At 46.3% G+C, this 17,479-nt stretch overlaps 1 protein-coding gene across 6 annotated transcripts in view; it reads right to left on the bottom strand.

Annotated features, from left to right (window-relative positions):
* Positions 1 to 12,737, bottom strand: part of PCBP3 (poly(rC) binding protein 3) — a 181,751-nt gene extending 169,014 nt beyond the window's left edge. For all 6 annotated transcript variants that reach the window (XM_080937603.1, XM_080937607.1, XM_080937604.1 and 3 more), the window contains exon 1: positions 12,606 to 12,737. The gene's annotated coding sequence lies outside the window, so the exon portion shown is untranslated. The remainder of the gene's footprint in view (positions 1 to 12,605) is intronic.
* Between the last annotated feature and the right edge of the window lie 4,742 nt (positions 12,738 to 17,479).

Below are 17,479 nucleotides of genomic sequence, written 5' to 3'. Positions count from 1 at the left end.
TTAAGAGCACTGACTGCTCTTCCAGAGGTCCTGAGTTCAAATCCCAGCACCCACATGGTGGCTCATGACCATCTGTAATGGGATCCGATGCCTTCACCTGGTGTGTCTGAAGACAACTACAGTGTTCTCATATACATAAAATAAATAATTCTTTTTTAAATTTGCATTTCAAAAAAAAAGCTAAAAACTTTCTATACAGTCAACTTAGTGAAAAAGAGACCCACAAAGAAGAATAGAATATTTCCCGGCTACATATCTAACAAAGGTAAATATCCAGGATACACACACACACAAAGCACCAAGAAAAAAAAATATGACCCAGTTTTAAAATGGGTTAGAACAAGGTGGAGGATTGGGATAGTGTAATCAAAATATATTATATAAAAAAAATTTTTTTTTCAAATAAAAAGTAATGGGCTGGGGATCTGAAGAGAGTGTTCTCAAAAGAAGAAATAAAAAATGCCTAAGAAATACCTCAAAAAGTGTTCATCACCTAGCAATCAGGAACGTGCAAATTAAAACAACTTGGAGGTTTTATCTCAGCCAGTCATAATGGCTAAGATCAACAAAACAACGGACAAATGGAGGATGTGGGGAGAAGAGAGTCCCCACTGACTGTTGATGGGACTGCGAGCTGGTGCAGCAACGGTGAAACTGGTACGCAGGATCCTCAGAAAATACGTCTACTCTGTGACCCAGCAATAGCGTCCCTCAGCAGACAAGCCCACAGGACTCCACAGCCTTTCCCACTGATACTTATTCAGCCGCGTTCATTGCTGATCTAGACATGACGCTGACAGAAACATGTTATAGACAATGGAATTCCAGTTCGCTGGAAAGAAAAATAGAACCATGAAATTTGCAGGTAAATTGGTGAAACTTGAAAGATTATACTGAATGAGGTAACCAGATCCAGACAGACAGACAGACATCGTGTTCTCCATCATCTGCAGTTCCTAACTCCATGTCTTCAGATACAGATGGAGTTCTTGCCCTCAAAGAAACTTCTCTTTACAGCCAACAGAGACCGTCAGAAAACCACAACAGGACGCAATGCAGAGACCATCCAATTGTAGGGGTCCCAGCCTTGACAGTTGCATCTGCAACAGAACCCCAAGGTCAGGGAACATTGCCAATAGGTGAGTAAAATGATTGTAGGAACCAGAGGACCTGGAAGTCTGCTGTGAGACCGAGACTCCTAGAAATGGCTGCCTAAACAAACCTAAACAATGCCAACATCACAGACACACTAGTTCAGAAGCGGGAAGCATGGAGTCCCACCCCTGGACAAAAAAACCACAGGCACTGATGACTGCTCAGAGAGGGAGAGTTATCAGTCTCTCCCCAAGACTTACTTATTGAATACAAAATGACTAGAGAAATCATATACATGCAAAGAAACAGGCTCAGCAGTTTACATACATACATACATATATTATATATATATGCACACACACACACTGATCTACACACATATATGTAATCATGATCAAAGAAAACGAAGCTACTAAAGTAAGAGCCAGAGAAGGAGGAATACGGGAAAGGATGGAGGGAGAAAGGGGAAAGGGAAAATGATGTAAATATAGTTAAGATTTAAATATGTTAAATAATAAAAAGAAAGATATTTGTAACACATGCATCTGTCCAGGGAGCAGTAGACAGAACCCCTGTAATTCAACAGTAAGAAGACAAATATGGACAGCCAATTCTCCAGAGGAAATGTCCTAACGGTTGCTAAGTACATGGATGGGTATTCACCACCATTAGTCATTAGGAATATGCTAATTAATGCCATAAGTGAGATACTACTTCCTGCCTCTTGGATAGCTATGATTAAAGAAAAAAATAGAAAATTTAAAAAAAAAACTGAAATGGATTTGGAGAGATTGTAAACTCACACTACTGATGGCAACATAAAACGTTGTGAGGTTTTCTAAAAATACTTTAGCAGCTAAACAAAGAGCTGACCCAGCAACTCACTCCTAGGTGCGAACCCAAGAAAACGACAAAACATCAAATGTCCACCTAAAACACCTTAACTATACAACAGAACTATTCAGCCATAGGAAAGGAGTAAAACACTGTGACACACAACAGTGCAGAAGCAGCTTCAAACTACTACAGTAAACAAGAGGAAGCGGGCACAGCAGGACACAGAGATTCCACTCAGAAGGAATGTGTGTAATAGTCACAACCTTAGAGATACAACATACAAGTTGCCAATGACAGGAGAATAAAAAACCAAGGGAGAGAGTAGCAGAACTACTTTGTTCCCCAAAACCCCAAAATCAATTCTAAATGAGAGAAAAATGCAAGGCAGGATAAAATACACTGGACTGTGAATTTAAATTCAAACATAGGGGTAGTTACACTTAATGGAAATAGACTGAATGTTTCAAGAAAAAGATAAAAAATGTCAAGTTAGGTGGGAAAAGAAATCTAACAAGAAACTTGCTTCCAAAAGAGATATTCAACGTATCTGATCATTAAAAATGCTATTTTGTAGATATGAGACTAAAACAATCAGGCCTGGCTAAAGGAACATAATGCACTTCTACCATGAAGGCAAAAGCACAGGACCGGAGATGGGGAAGTTATTAAAACACTCAGTTCATCAAGAAGATGAAGCTAAGGGTGCTGACACTCTCAGCACTTGGGAGACGGAGCAGAGGATCAGGATGAGTTAAGGCCAGCCTGGACTTCATAACACTCTATCTCCAAAATGAAAGGCCAGAACAAGTTGAAATTTGCATGTTCCCAATAATACGGCCCTCAAATATATATGAGTAACAACGGACAGAGCTCCATGGAGAAATAAGGCAATCCATAATGATAATGAAATCATGTTGGTAACAGATACAACAACCAGACTTAAACTAATAAGAAAACAGCTATGATTAATATGTTTACAGCTTAGCTAAAGAATGTATGGCGCTTTGAAGTTAGTCTTTTCAAACACACAGGCATGCCTTTCAAGAAGTATAGCAGCAGATTGCAGAGCATTAAACTCACAGGAAGTAAAAATCTGCAAACAACGTAACTACACTAGAAAAGCAAATATGAAAATATACACATGTCTGGAATGTCTCACTTGTTCTCTGAATGACCTGTAAGTCAAAGGAAAACTCATAAATCAAACTCTGTAAGATACAATGGGAGTATCATCTATTAGGAAATATATCATTTTAAGCTCATATACTAGAAAAAAGAAAAAGAAAAGCTACAAATTAATTAGGTATCCATCTCAGATTAGAAAGGGGACAACTGAGAAAGAAAAACCAGAATCCAGCTTCACTCACAGCTTGGATGCACAAATCGCATAAAGAAAATTCCAGTCATCCGAGTCTGACCGTGCATCCTGAGAACAATATGGCATAACACTAATGTGCCAACCGTGGCAAGATTTTTCAGATATTTTTTATTCTGCTTCTAATGTTGTTCTTTATTTTAAACATTTTTATAAATAAACAAACTTTGAGATAACGAAGATACTTTTAGTAATTAGTACTCTGCTGACACATCACCCCCCCTTTCAGGAGGTCAGCTACTTAGTGAAGGGAAGAAGAACAAAGCTAGGTCAGAACGGCCATTTTGTCTGAGTAATACAAGCCCACAACACGTTGTGTGTCTTCGTGTCTCTATTCAAATGCCTGAAACCAATTAACAGATGGGAATAGAAAAAGATCTACAAGGACAGGAAGTGATGAAATTTGTAAGCTTTTTCCTAAATGTTACAGGAGCACCTCATATAAACACATCTATAAATAGAATCTATATTGTACTTTAATGAATAATTTAAAAGCACTCTGCAAACAGGGTTAAGAAAACAGGAACCTAAATGCTCAAAAATCAATATTTCTGTCCTACCCCAACCTGGTGAGTTATAGAAACAGACATTTAAATTGTAAAATTATTATTTTTTTTTTTTTTTGGAAATGCTGTAAGCTAGATAGTAAGGTATCGAAAGGCTTAAAAAGCATTTACAAGCTTTGACGTAATAGTTCTGCCTTCTGAAAGTTATCCTGCAGAAGTCTTCACCAATACATGATCATTTTGTATAGAATATTTACCAAAGCTTAAATGTTACAAAGAGTAGACTAAATATTCGGTCATAAGGAAGCAGTTTGATAAACTGGGACATCCACTGGGACAGCAAGCTGCCATCCAGAACCGCATGGCACGTTGTTCACGATGTGGTGGAAGCTCTCATTATTCAGAAGAAGTGAGTTTGTTTGTCTGGCATGGGAGCATGCGCACACAGTCTCATGAGTGCTGAGCATACACTCTACCACGAAGCCACAATCCCAGGCCTACAGTCAGAAAATGCTTATGAAATATGTTATGGAATGAGTCACAATTGTAGGATATATGTCTGGCCTATCGTACCTTATACATCACAAGACACACACACAGGAGGTGAAAGGTATTGATATATTTTCATAATTGTCTGACTCTTCGCTTTGCTTTTTCTAAACAAAGCATTGGTATTACTTTATAAGTAGAAAAAAATTTTAAGGTAAATATAAACCACCTCAAATAGATTGACTCTTCAGCGATCCAAACATATTTCAACTGAGTCTAACTAGAAGGTCAGGAGACACATGCACATTAGTTTCCTATGGCTGAACAGGCTATGACAACAAACTTATAAACTCCAACAGTATACCCTTATTGCACTACCTGTCACCAACCCCAGCGGGCTTAGCTGGCCCTCTGGCTTAGGGTCTCCTAAGGCCACACATAGTCAAGGCGCTAGTCCCTCTGCGCTCTCGCATCTGAAGATGCAACTAGTAGGTGTGTTGGGTGAAGGAGGCTGTTTCCTTGCACTGGAAGGACTTTTTGTGCTGAGTCCACCCTCGGCCTCCAAGAGCTTCTTCCGCATCTCTAGCCTTCCTCCCTATTTTCAACAAGTCAAAAAAGGCCTCGAAGCATCAAATCCCCAACAAGATGGGATCTGGCATAACACAACATGAAGGCAACATCCTGTCACCATGGCCACATTCTGTGCTCTAGAAGAGAGTCACAGGTTCCATCTACATTCACCCAAAGAGAATTTTTTTTTCTTTTGAGGAGGAGTATCATGACGGGGCAACCTTAACTATATCCAGCTGCTCACGGGGAGCCCAGGCATGGAGGGAAGTGTGTGCTTGGATCTGAAACTCTCTGACCTGACTACAAAGAATACAACCCTGCCCTGTGCACAGCAAAGGCAGGAGAAGTCTGTAAGAACAGAGAAACGAGAGCTCGCCAGGGTGAGCACAGAGAACTGCCACCGGAGTGCACAGGGTGCGCCTGTCTGGAAGGAAGCCTGAGAGTTAGAGATCTGCAAAGGGAAAAGAAAGATACCTTCCTCTATAGGAAGGCAGTGTGCCCAGGACAGGTTTTAGAGTAAGAATGGGGTTCCCTAAAGGTCCAAATACAAAGGTTTAGTCCCCAAAGTTATGGTACTAGGAGGTGCTGTGGTAGTGTGGCCACAAGGGCGTTATGAGATTGGAATCTCTGACTTTCAGCTGGAAGACGTGGGCACTTGGCTTGATGTGACAAGTGCTAACACTATGGTGTGCATACCATAGGCCAAAACCCAGGGAATCACCGATTCATGGGATTAGATCTCCACAACCATGAACTTCCTCTCTTTACTGCATAAGGAGCTTACTATGCTGGGTATATGTTGATGCACAGCTAACTACTCCATACGGGCTCATCCAGAACACACAGATCACAGGTCAGGTCTAGCTTCCCATCCTATTCAGCCTCTTATAACCAACAAGCCTGAGAAGTCTATGGGCAAGACCTAGAGGGCAGCACGTGAAGGGCTTGGTGCCCTCTACAACACCAATACCCATTGGTCTTCCAGTGCGGTGACTATCACTAACACTTGCCAGGGTTCAGGTCCCCACGCTTGTCAGACATGAGAGATTCCGTTCATGGCCCCATGTGATGTGCGCAGATACGCTAGCAAGCCCTTCTGGCTGACTGTCCATCCAAACGTCTTAAGGTTCTAAAAGGAGCGGAGCATCTCGGCAACTTTGACGAAGGTGTGCAGCTGCAGCATCTGGGAGGCTTAGACAGATCTCAGGTCTTAGTCTAAGACCAATCTAGACTACACAGCAAAAAAAAAGTAATTTTGTCAACTTCCAGATGACAAGGTATGTTCCCTTCCAAAGACTGTTCCAGAGAGGGTGAAGCAACACTTTGACACCAAATACATCATTGACCAGTGCCCCTTATGAATATGTATGACAATCCAAAATGAAATAAGAGTATAATTCCAACAATAGGGTTTAACATGGTACATCATGACGAAAAGAAGTATTATCCCAGGAAATTAATGATAACTTAAAATTTACAGATTTAAACTAACTTTACTTCAGTGGAAGTATAAAGAAGAAACAAAGCATTAAAAAGTGTTTTAAGTAAGTATATTTGAAACGTCAATAAAGATCAAAATATATTTTTAGTGTCTCTGACACAGGGTCTCACTGTGTAGTCCAGGCTGGCTCTGAGCTCAAAATCCTCCTATCTCAGTCTCCTGAGTGCTAGGATTACAGGCATCTGTCATCCTGCTCAACTGACTGTTTAAAGACACTTTCACAGGTGACACAATCCATAACCTAATAAAAGGAGTCTACTACAATACAAAAGCAAAGCTCACTATTAAACTTCCAACAGAATTACTCCTAAAGTGAGAAGCAATACAAAGTTCATCTCCAGTTTCTAAGAGCTTTTGCCTAGTATTCCATCAGACGGAAATAAAATACTCAAGGACTACAAACAAGGACATTAAATTATCATTCTGTATAAAAATACCACACATATACTCAAAGAAAGACCAGGCATGGTGGGACATGCAGGGGGATTTCTGAGTTCAAGGCTAGCCTGGTCTACAGAGAAAGTTCCAGGACAGCTGAGGCTACAGAGAGAATCCCTACTTACAAGACAAACCAAAAACAGACAAACAAAACAGAAAATGCATCCACACCGTATGTAAAATTCGGTGTGTTTTAAAAGCAGCGCTGCAGATCCCTGGGAAAGGTGGTAAGAAGTAGCAGCTGTACAATTAGTTAGGCATTTTCTATAACTCTAAAAGCAAACAAACCTCTATCCCACAATGCATATAAAACTGAATTCCAAGGAAAATATAAAAGCCAAATAGTTCAACTTCTTATAAAGAAAAGTCTGTCCTATAACTTTCAAGTTACACAGATTTCTTGAATAAGGACCAGTAATTGCCACAAGTCATAAAGAAAAGATGGATGAATTTGACGATGTTAGAATTCAACATCTAAGCAACATTTTTTTAAGGAATAATAGTGGGACAAAAGTAGAATCAAAATATATATATATAAAAAACTCCGGAGAAGGAACCAGGACACAAACAGACAATAAATGAATGAATGATGTAAGATACCAATTTAGAGGAGAAAAAAATCCAAGTTAAAAAAAAACAAAGGGAGATTGGGTGGTAAAAATCGTCAAACTCACTAGTAATCAGGGAAATGCAAATTAAAACTGTGAGATATTTCAGACCTACCTGATTGGCAGCACTATTATCTAAAGATTAAAGCTGCCTGAGGCTAGGACTCTGAGCTTTTGGGAAGTAATTGACAACAACAGGGGGCTGTGGCCCATGGTCTTAGCGGTGTGGACCTGGACTACTGTCCCCCAGGGGCCAGGAACAGGGCAAAGGTGAGCCAGGGGAGCGTGGCTTCGGCAGAGGCTGAGCCAGCTGCAAGGAGACAGAGAGTGGAATTCAGGTCAGACAGCACGGCCTCAGATATCCCCATCTTGTCTGGGAATAAAAGTAGGCATCAAAATCAACCTTTACTTGGGGGCAGACTCCCCAACAGCAGGAATCACCTCGTTTTCTAAGGCCAATCTCACTATGTGATTTCCTCCTAAAACTTGGCAGCCAAGAATGCATAAAACAAAGTCCCAGCTGCATCAGTTTCCTGACGCTGTCACTGCCGATTTCCACAAGCATGTTAGTGGAAACCACCAACTTTTGTTACCCTACAGCTCTGGAGGTCAGCAGACAGAGTCCTGTCCCATTGAGCTAAAATCTAGAACTGGGCTCCTTTCTGGGACCCTTTTCTTTCCTTTTTCAGGGGCTGCTACATTCCTTGGCATAACCTATTTTGTCTTCAAAGCTAGCAACGGCATCTAAAGCCCTCACCTCACATCACTCTAACACTGACTCTTGTGTTTTCCTCTTCCACCTTTAAGGATGCTTGTGACAACCCAGGATCACCTCCCTATTTTTTAAAACCAACTGATGACCAGCCTTTCCCTATCCGTGACCCAATTCCCCTGCCAAGCAACATAACACATCACAAGCTTTGGGGATGAAGACACAGTGGGGAAGCCATCATTCTCCTTACCACACAGTCCCTCTCCAACTCAACACACACACACACACACACACACACACACACACACACAATCCCAGCTCCTTGGGAATACCCATACACAAAGCCTCCCACTTCCATATCAACGTTCTGCTTTCTAATCACACTAACCTCCTCATCTTTTCCTAATCAACTTATTCCATCTGCGCCAAGACATTTACAACTCATCTTTTAAGGCTTAGCCCAAAGGCTGCTTCCCTCTCTGAAGCCTTCAGACTTCCCAAGCTTATTATCCCCCCTCAGCACACCCAGCAGGCTGCTCATCCCAACAGCATCACGGGGTAGCCACTTGCAGCCACCTGTTTGCATGTTCTTCCTCAGTACAACGGGCTCCCAAGCCAGAACACAAGATTTAGCAAGAACGTGAGTCCTTGTTTTAAGTTTCTCAGAGTACTCCTGAAAGCTGGGTGAAAAGGGAAGAATAGTTTGCCTCAGGTTTCCTCCACAAAAGAAAAACCGCAAGAAACCTAGGGCCAGACAACCAGTTCAGGTAATTAGTCCAAAATCCAAAACCAACGAAGTTATCCACAAGAGAAATAAAGACTATCGGAAATGGTTTACATTCCGAAAAGTTTTTACACGCAACAGTAGATGTTGCTCGCCATGAAATGAATGCTTGACAATCACCAAAAGTCACATTCTCAGTCTCTCTCCAGGGAAGGCTGAGAGGGAGGTGTGAGGGTGTTACAAGTGGCACTGTTTAGGGACACGCTGCCCCGCGTGTATATACTGCAATCAAGGGCCCTTTTTTGTTTGATGCTAGTTATGAAGACGACAGACACTTGCTTCATTTCAGCGCTCATTACTGGTCGTCCCTAGCCAGAAACCCCCCACCTGGAGATGGGGGTGGGGGAACCTATCTTTTTTAAACAAGAGATATGATTTTTTTTTTTAATGGCACCTCTTATTCAAGTTCAGCAAAGCTATCCTGTCCTATTTTTCTTTAATAATGTAGATTCTGAAATTATTTTAAATGTAATTCCAAAACCCATTCTCACTGAGCAGAAAGTTTGAAGAACAGGAATCGTGTGTACGTGAGAGAGAGAGAGAGAGAGAGAGAGAGAGAGAGAGAGAGAGAGAGAGAGAGAGAGACAAAAACACTGGGTCAGTACCATGGACAGCGAATCCACACCTTGTGGAGTCCTCATTGTAGAAGCTAAAGGCTGTCCCCAAATCAACAGCATTTCATCAAATACTTAGTTAGGGTGAGGAGATTTCAATGCGTGAGCAGGTGTTTTTATTATATTCCAAAGCACCTGTCTCCTTCACCAAGGATATATACAATATACATCTACAGACTTCCTTTAGACAATCTGCTTTACAATAAAGCTCTGAGGTTTTCTGTGCACATAGAAATAACTTTGCCCCGACACACTGGTATAGGTCCAGAACTCACTGAAACTGATACAAAATCCAACCTCTATGGTATGAACCATTCCAAGGGCCTAATGGAACTTTTGCAATTTACACATGCAGCATGTTCTCTGGTATCCAACAAGGCGGAAAGGACAGCCCCTTTAAAACAGGTAACGAGGCCGGTACAGTGGTAAATGCCTACAGTCTCATCGTTTGACAGGCTGAGATAGGAAGATCTCAAGTTCCAGGCATATCTAACCTGCATCCTGGTGGCCACATAAAGCCAAGAATAGCCATAAATGTGGTGACACAAAACCACAAACTTAAAAACACTATAAGATTTTTTAGGATTATTTTGTAACTCAATCGTGAAATTACTGAGCATGAAAACTTTACAGATGATCATGCTGAGAGGCTTGAAACTTAAGCTACAGAACAATCCCTGACTCAAAAGTGACAAGGTATAACTATGCCTTGTGTGTCGTATGTTGTGTGCTTTTTTTTTTTTCCTTATAAAAAGCTAGAAAACGCATCTAAGTGAACTTTCTTTTACCTATAAAAGAACATTACTGGGGTAACACCAGCTCTGAATTCCAGATACAGTGTCTGACCTTTTCCTTTATAAAGACCCTATTTCCAACAAGCATTTTACTATTGAGTGAGTCTGTCTGCATACATGTGCACATAACCTGTGCACACATACACGGCACAGTGTTCCTGCGGTGGCCAGAGGACAACTTTCAGGAATCAATTCACTCCTTCCACCATGGGCTCCAGGGACTAAACTCAGATCATCCGGCATACAAAATAAGTACTTTTACATGCCAGGCCATCCATCTCACCAACCTTCTTTTCCCAAGCTTTATAATACTAAGCTCTAACTATGTACATGAAGTTATTTAAATTCCAAAGCATGTACACTGAACATGCATCATGTTAATAATGGCGCCTACACACAAGCAAGAGAGGCACTGGAGAAAAAGGAAGACCTCAGCTGAACCTGTAGCAAAGAAGATGGAGCTTGCTGAAGAACATCAAGTCTCAAGATCCCAGGCAGAGCTCCTCCAACCTTTCTGATGCTCCAGCCATCTCCGGAGAGCACTGATCTATACACACTCCTCTCTGGATCAAAATGGTCATATCAGATATTAGATAATGAACTGTTCTTGTTGTGGGGACTGGGGGTCAGTTCTCAGTAGAGACACTACCTGCAGTTCTTCTGGAACTAAAATCCCAATTACGTCCAAAGAAGAGAGATGGACCACAAGTTTGCCTTAGAAAGCAAACTAAGTTTCTGGAAGGCTGTGTCAGAGAAACGAGTTGAAAGGGAGAGTTTGTATGCTAGCTATGCAGTCTGGCCTCAAAGCGTCTTCCAAGGCCCTGGCACCTAGGATTCCTTTTGGTGGGGCACTAAAAATCCTCTTCAACCTACAGTGCCATTGGTTCATATACAGAGCTAATGAGATTTAAAAGTCCATAGTGCTGTAAAGAAAATTACCAATCCTGGGGCCCACCTTCCATTAAGTTAAATTTTTCCTATCCAAACAACATAGTGCAGAATAAGAAAGGAAAGTAGACAACTACACACTTTCACTAAACAAAACACTTCGGGGAAACAATAAGAAACAGTTCTGAGCACACCTCTTTCCCAAGACAGAAAATACAGCCATCAAAAAGAGGAACCAACGCCTGTCTGGTCTACCTGTTCTGGCTCTAATGGATGGTGCAGGATGAGGAGAGCCGAGAGGAAAGAAGGATCAGGAGCCCGCAGTGGAGGGGAGAGGAGGAAAGGCCGCACCCTGCCCTCGCCCCACATCCATCCTCTGGGCTTCCTTTTTTTTTTCCTCCCCAGCGCGTCTCATCACAAGACATCCGTCCAAGCCTTGCAAGTCCCAGTGAGATCACAGCTATTGTGTGCTGACCTGAAAGCCTACAGAATAATGTGTCCACTGTCAACTTCTGGATTTGGGGAGGGAGTGAAGAGGCCCGGGTTCTCCTGAGTGGCTCCCCACCCCTACCCCACCCCCACCCCGACGTGGGCAAGGGCCAGTTATCATCAGACTTTTATAAGGACCCTACCTAGGCCGTGCCTGAAACCAGGAACCACAAGTAAGACTGCACCTCGCTGGAAACTTCTGTCTAGGACCTTGCTCTGGCCCCGACTCCAAGCCCAATGGCCACCAAGAACCACTCTATTCAGGAAGTCCGGCCTCAGCCCCGCACTCCCTCCCTCTCTCAGCAAGTGATTCCTGCTTCAGCCTAGGACCCCAGTCTCAGCCTGTAAACCTTCCTTCTACCCTTTGCTCAGCCTGGGACCCTTGCCTCTGGCATCCCCACCTTCAGTCCTCCGACCATCGACCATCGCTTTGGCCTGGGACACCCCAAACCCTGCCTTAAGTCTGGGTCTTTGCACTAAGCCCTGGAACCTCAGCCTTCAGTCCTTAGATCTGTGGACTCAGTCCTGGAATCCCCGCCCTCAGCCTAGGACCTCAGTCTCGGCCTGAAACTCTCACCTTCAGCCCGGAACCCCCCTACCCTCAGTCTGGTACCCCCATCTCTTCCAGGACCTCCCCCCTTAGCCTGAGACCCTCACCTCAGCCTGGGATCCTCTCCTCCGCCTGGGACCCTCACCTCAGCCTAGGGTCCCGGCCCTAGTACTGAGATCGCCAACCTCAACCCTTCTCCGAGGATTCCCCAAAACCCCGACTCGAATGAAGTTTTCTGACTGCGAACTGTCCGGTCCTCCGGCCTTTGGAGGGGTCTCGGCCGGCCTGGGACGCGGCATGCGAGCTACCTCCGCGCTGGACCCCCCCCCCCTTCAACCCACGGCCACTCACTCACCTGCCCCGCCGCGGACACGGAGGCCGCGGACCAGATAGAGCCTATGCTGACGATCGGGTGGGGCAGAGGAGGCGGACGCGGCGCGACGCGAAGCCCGAGGCGACCCAGCGGCGGCTGCGGCGTCTCCTAGCTCAGGCGACGGTAAGCAGCGCCTCGAGCTCTGGCCCGAGCACTGCGCGCGGCGAGGACCCGCCCCCTCCGCTCAGCCAGCCACTCCCGCGCAGCCCGCCGACTTTGGCCCCGCCCCTGCTCCAGGGCAGGGCCTGAGAAAGCGGGCGCCGGGAGCCAATCGAACTGCGGAACGGTGACCAACACGGCCAATCACAGCACGGGAAGCTCTCCGGCTAGAAGCCGTTTAGCGTGGAAGGGCGGTTAGGGTTGGGCGGGGCCCCACTCTGGAGCTGGGAGAAGGCGGGGCTTCTGGGAAGGTTAGTCAACTGGCGGGGGCGGGGACAGGACGGGGCGGGGACAGGACGGGGAGGAGCCTAGGCGGGAACAGAACGGGGCGGGGCCTGGGCCTGGGTCGGGCCGGGGCCGGAGCCTCCAGAAGGCTAGAGGGAAGAGAGTGGATGCTTGACTGTGAGATGGCTGCCGGGCCTGTGTCTTCAGTATGATCGCTGCTAGTGTTTGGCGCACATGGCTAGCGGGAGACTGCAGACACCCAGTCTCGCGCGCGCTGATATTCTGTGGCGGTCATTTGGGCCCACAGTCCTTCGCGACTATGTGGGCCTGATCCGTTGACCCGCAGCCCTTCACAGGGTGCCCCTCTCTGCCTGGGAGCCTTTGCTAGCCAACACAGCCCAAACTGCAGAACTTGGGTCCAGGTTCTGGGCCTGCACACCTGTCCACAAATGACCGACGGAAAAACTGCGTGTGGTAGTGGCTGTTAGATGACATGTATTATTATTATTTCTCTGTGTCCTGCTCTGTTTTGCGTCAATAAACTATCATTTTCATCAGACTAAACTCTTTCATCTGATGGTCCTCTATTAGCTTAGGCTTATTCCTTTGCACAACATGAAGGTAAAGAAACCAGGCCATATTGTAATCCCGGCACTGGTACAAGGTGGGAGTCCTGGGAACCCTGTCTTCCACCAGTACCTAGATACCCAGAAACCCAGGGTCATCCTTCCTGGCTTCTACAGCAATCTAAACTTGCCAGAGAAGGCCTCTTTGGATTCAGGAATCAAGCTTTGCCCTTCCCAGGTGGGGAAAGTGATCCACACATTTACCTCTAGACTTTCAAGAAGCTTCTCTGGGAAACAGGGTGTGAGTTTCTTTATTGTCATATGAGTGGATGGGTGAGCAGAAAAGGGGGTGGAGCGTGACCTAGCTGAGATGGCCCTGAGCCTCAAACCCACCAATGACTCACTTTGATGCCAATAATATATCAGACATGTAAAGGGGTGTATACATAACTCTGTCCCTTCAGCCCCTCCACCTGTTACAATCATGACCTCGATGGTAGAGTCAGGAAGACTCTGTAGGTCTGAAGCCTTGTCATAGTAACCATGTAGCTCTTGAGAATGCCCAGAGTCCTGCAGGGAGACGTCCTGGAATCTACTCTGAGGAGGAAAGTTCTGGACCTCCATATCAGACACAGACAGTAGTCACGTGGGATAGATAGGTCAGAAAGGAGTGTGCTCTTATTTGTCTTCAAGCATAACCTATATGTGATTCAATGACAAACTTTGGAAAGAAAGGGCCTGGGTGTGAGAAAGCGGGGGGGGGGGGGGGTTGTTGCAAGCCCTACCCTGAAGCTAAGCCTGCAAACCATGACTCTTCACCTGGAGAGCATATAGGCAGCTTTAGTGCACATTACTGCACCTTAGCCCCGTGCTGTGGCAGAGAGGGGGACAGAAATTTGAAGGAGGGAAATTCAGGCAGCATGCTGGAAGTCCCTGAGACAAGGATTCCCCTGGGGGATGAACACAAGGATTGACACCAGCAGCACCCAGACCTAGCCAGGGCTTGAACTAAGATCCAAAGTGTCCTCGGGACCAGCTTAGGCCGTCGGCTTCCTGGGCTCTGCACAGTGGCTCCGGAGGCAGGAGCTGAATCGGGTTCTGCTGAAGCACCCCCTGCTCCCGATTACAGGTTGCCAGCCTCCTACTCTGCTCTCCCGGAGCCGTGGGGTGGCTGGGGGGGGGAGGGCTCAGCTGCCTCCATCTCCTCCTGGAAGACACACTTAGTCATTAGGGGGGTAATGATAGTGTTTTCAAGGCAGCATGTTGGACCCTAACAACTTTCAATTATTCCCACTTCCTGCCAACCCTGGGAAGAGAAAAAGCGGTTCATCTCGGAGCTCCACCCTTGACACGAGAGACAATCGAGTAGGCTCTGCGTTCCCTATCCCAGCAGATCTTTAAGAGCCAGGGCAGGCAGCCCCGCCCCTGGCTGTGTGGCAGCTGCTTGACCCATTACCCTCCCTCCGCACGTCCCGCATCCCCTCCAAACGCAGGCTTCCTGCCTTCCATTAGCACCACCAGTACGCTGTCAGCATGGTCCTTCCCAGGAGAAGTGCACCCGGGGGCTTGCATTTATAAATAACTCCATGGTGTCTTGTTGGGGTGTGGAGAGTGGGGGAGCGAAGGAACCTTGTAATTATCATCTGCTTGCTGTGATGTCAGACCAAGCCCTAGGAAGTCTCTGAGCACTTGGCCCTCCAGATTGCTGCACAAGTCCCTGCCGCGGAGAGCTGGGAGACCAGTTTTCCAAAGCCTGGGACATCTGGAGGGGTGGGTGTGGAGGCCCCCTTTAGCTATACATTAGATAGCTCAAAGTGCCGGTAAAATAGTTACACACAGAAAGCAGTTGTGATGGTAATTAATGTCAAATCCTAAGAGACAAGCAGGCCACCCCTCCTTCTCTTCCCCCTCCCCCTCTCCCCTGCCCCCTCCCCCCTACGTGCCCCTGTGGAACACAGCCCAGGCCCACAGCAGCTCCGCAGCTGCAGCCCCTCCTGTTCCGGTTGTTGGAGCTTCCGGTGGGCAGAGAGCAGAGGGGCAAAGTGTGGGGCAGGACCTGGAGTGGCCTCGGCTGACCTTCAGCTGAACTCCACTTCCTTGCTGAGCCTTCCGGGGGCAAAGGACCAGCCTGACCATCAGAACCACCGTCCGCACTGGGCTGGGCGGGAAGCAGGAGCAGACACTTCACCTGGTGGAAACTCAGAGAAGCTGTGCTGTTTCTGCTAACTCCTTCCCTCCACCAGGGTAGCTGCTGTGCTCTCTCAAAAAAAAAAAAAAAAAAAAAAAAAAAGAAAACCTGCCAGGCGGGGCAATTAAGGGGCTCTCACCTTACCTCACTGCCCCGTGTAAGAGGCAACAGTCACATGCTGCCCTCACTTGCCAGGATCCTGTCCTTGTGACCTGGGATGGAGTGCTACAGAGACAGGCCCATTGAAGGACCCCCAACTAGGGTGGCCGAGTCACGGATAGCAACATGAATTGGAGCCATATTCACCCAGAGACCTCCAGGGAAACGGCAGGGAGACTCCAGTTCTCACAGTTTTCTCCCACGGCTGGTGTGGTAGCTTGTGTCTCTGGCCTTCCTTCCTCCTGAACCACGTTCCGTGGACGTTTGTGGTTTCTGCCCCCGGTCCTATAGGGCCACAGTGAGCACAAGACCAGGGACAGGCACCGTGTTGCTGCCTGCAGGTGGCTGTGCTTGGCAGACAAGGAAAGAGTATGAGGGTCCATCACACAGGCCCAGCCAAGCAGGAAAATTTAAAGGGAGAAAAAAAGAATGGCTGGATGTGTGCAGGGTCACCTGTGCCCACCCATTGGTGACACTCCTGCAGCTTCCAACATCTGGCTTCAGGAAGGACCTGGGTAGCACAACCCGATGTCCCCAGTGGACAGCTAGTGCGGTTCTCCAGATCTCTGCACTCAGACCCAGAGCAAAGTGAGTCAGCAGGCTGCCTTGAAGTCATGTCTCGAAAACACAGACTTCTTAGACCCTGGAGTCTGCATTACTGCTGGAGAGAGAAAGAGACAGGCAGACAGACAGAGACAGAGAAAAACACAGAGAAAGAGAGATAGAAAGACAGACAGACAGACAGACAGGACCTCCCCTCACTGCAATCGAGCCACTCCAGTCTCGCCGTTTTTATAAGCAAGGTTTCCGATGTGTTCGTGCAAACGAGGAGAAAAGCCACCGTTTCTGCGCATGCCACGTGTCAGCAAAGCCCTGGGGTCAGCCGAGCTTCATTTCAGGAAGACTTTCAGTGCAGAGGCAGCCTAACGCCCCTCCCCTTCTCTGTGCCTCAACTGGCGCCATTAAGACTAAAATTAGAACCACTCTCTGTTTTAGTCATGAGCCCCGTGGCACCCACCATCCTCTCCTCCCCCCCCCCAAAAACCTCCACTAGGTAATTAGAAAGATACCAGAAGGGAAATGCGATGCTTTCAAACTCCAGATCCTGAGGAGAGGCTGAGCAGACCAGAGAGGGCAAGAGCCATGTGTGACCTTGGTTTACCTGCACACAATTAAGGGTCAGAACAGACTTTCGCCCTTTACGTGCTGCGTTTTAAAATTAGAGTCCTCTTAGACTTCAACGGATGTGATCGTCTCTAATAGCCATGGAGGGTTTAGACACGTGGGACTATTCAGACAATCCCTATAATGGAAAAAAGCTGGCCGGGAAGGGGTCCGACCCTACCAAGACGTTACCAATTTTCTCAGCAAGTGTTGGTACACCCTACTTCCTCATAATCAGTGGTCTCCAGAAGAGGTTTAAGGTCGAAGTTCAACAATATGAATGATGATAAAATAAGCCATGGAAAGGGTAAGTTACGTGCAGGGAGAACAAGGCATGCTGGGAAGGAATACACTGGGAGCCGACGGAGCCTTTCCTTTCTCCCCAGATTACAAGT

Source organism: Micromys minutus (assembly GCF_963924665.1).
Source record: "Micromys minutus genome assembly, chromosome: 25".
NCBI lineage: Eukaryota > Metazoa > Chordata > Mammalia > Rodentia > Muridae > Micromys > Micromys minutus.
Note: the sequence above shows the minus strand (reverse complement) of the source record. Positions and strands in the feature narration are given on the sequence as shown.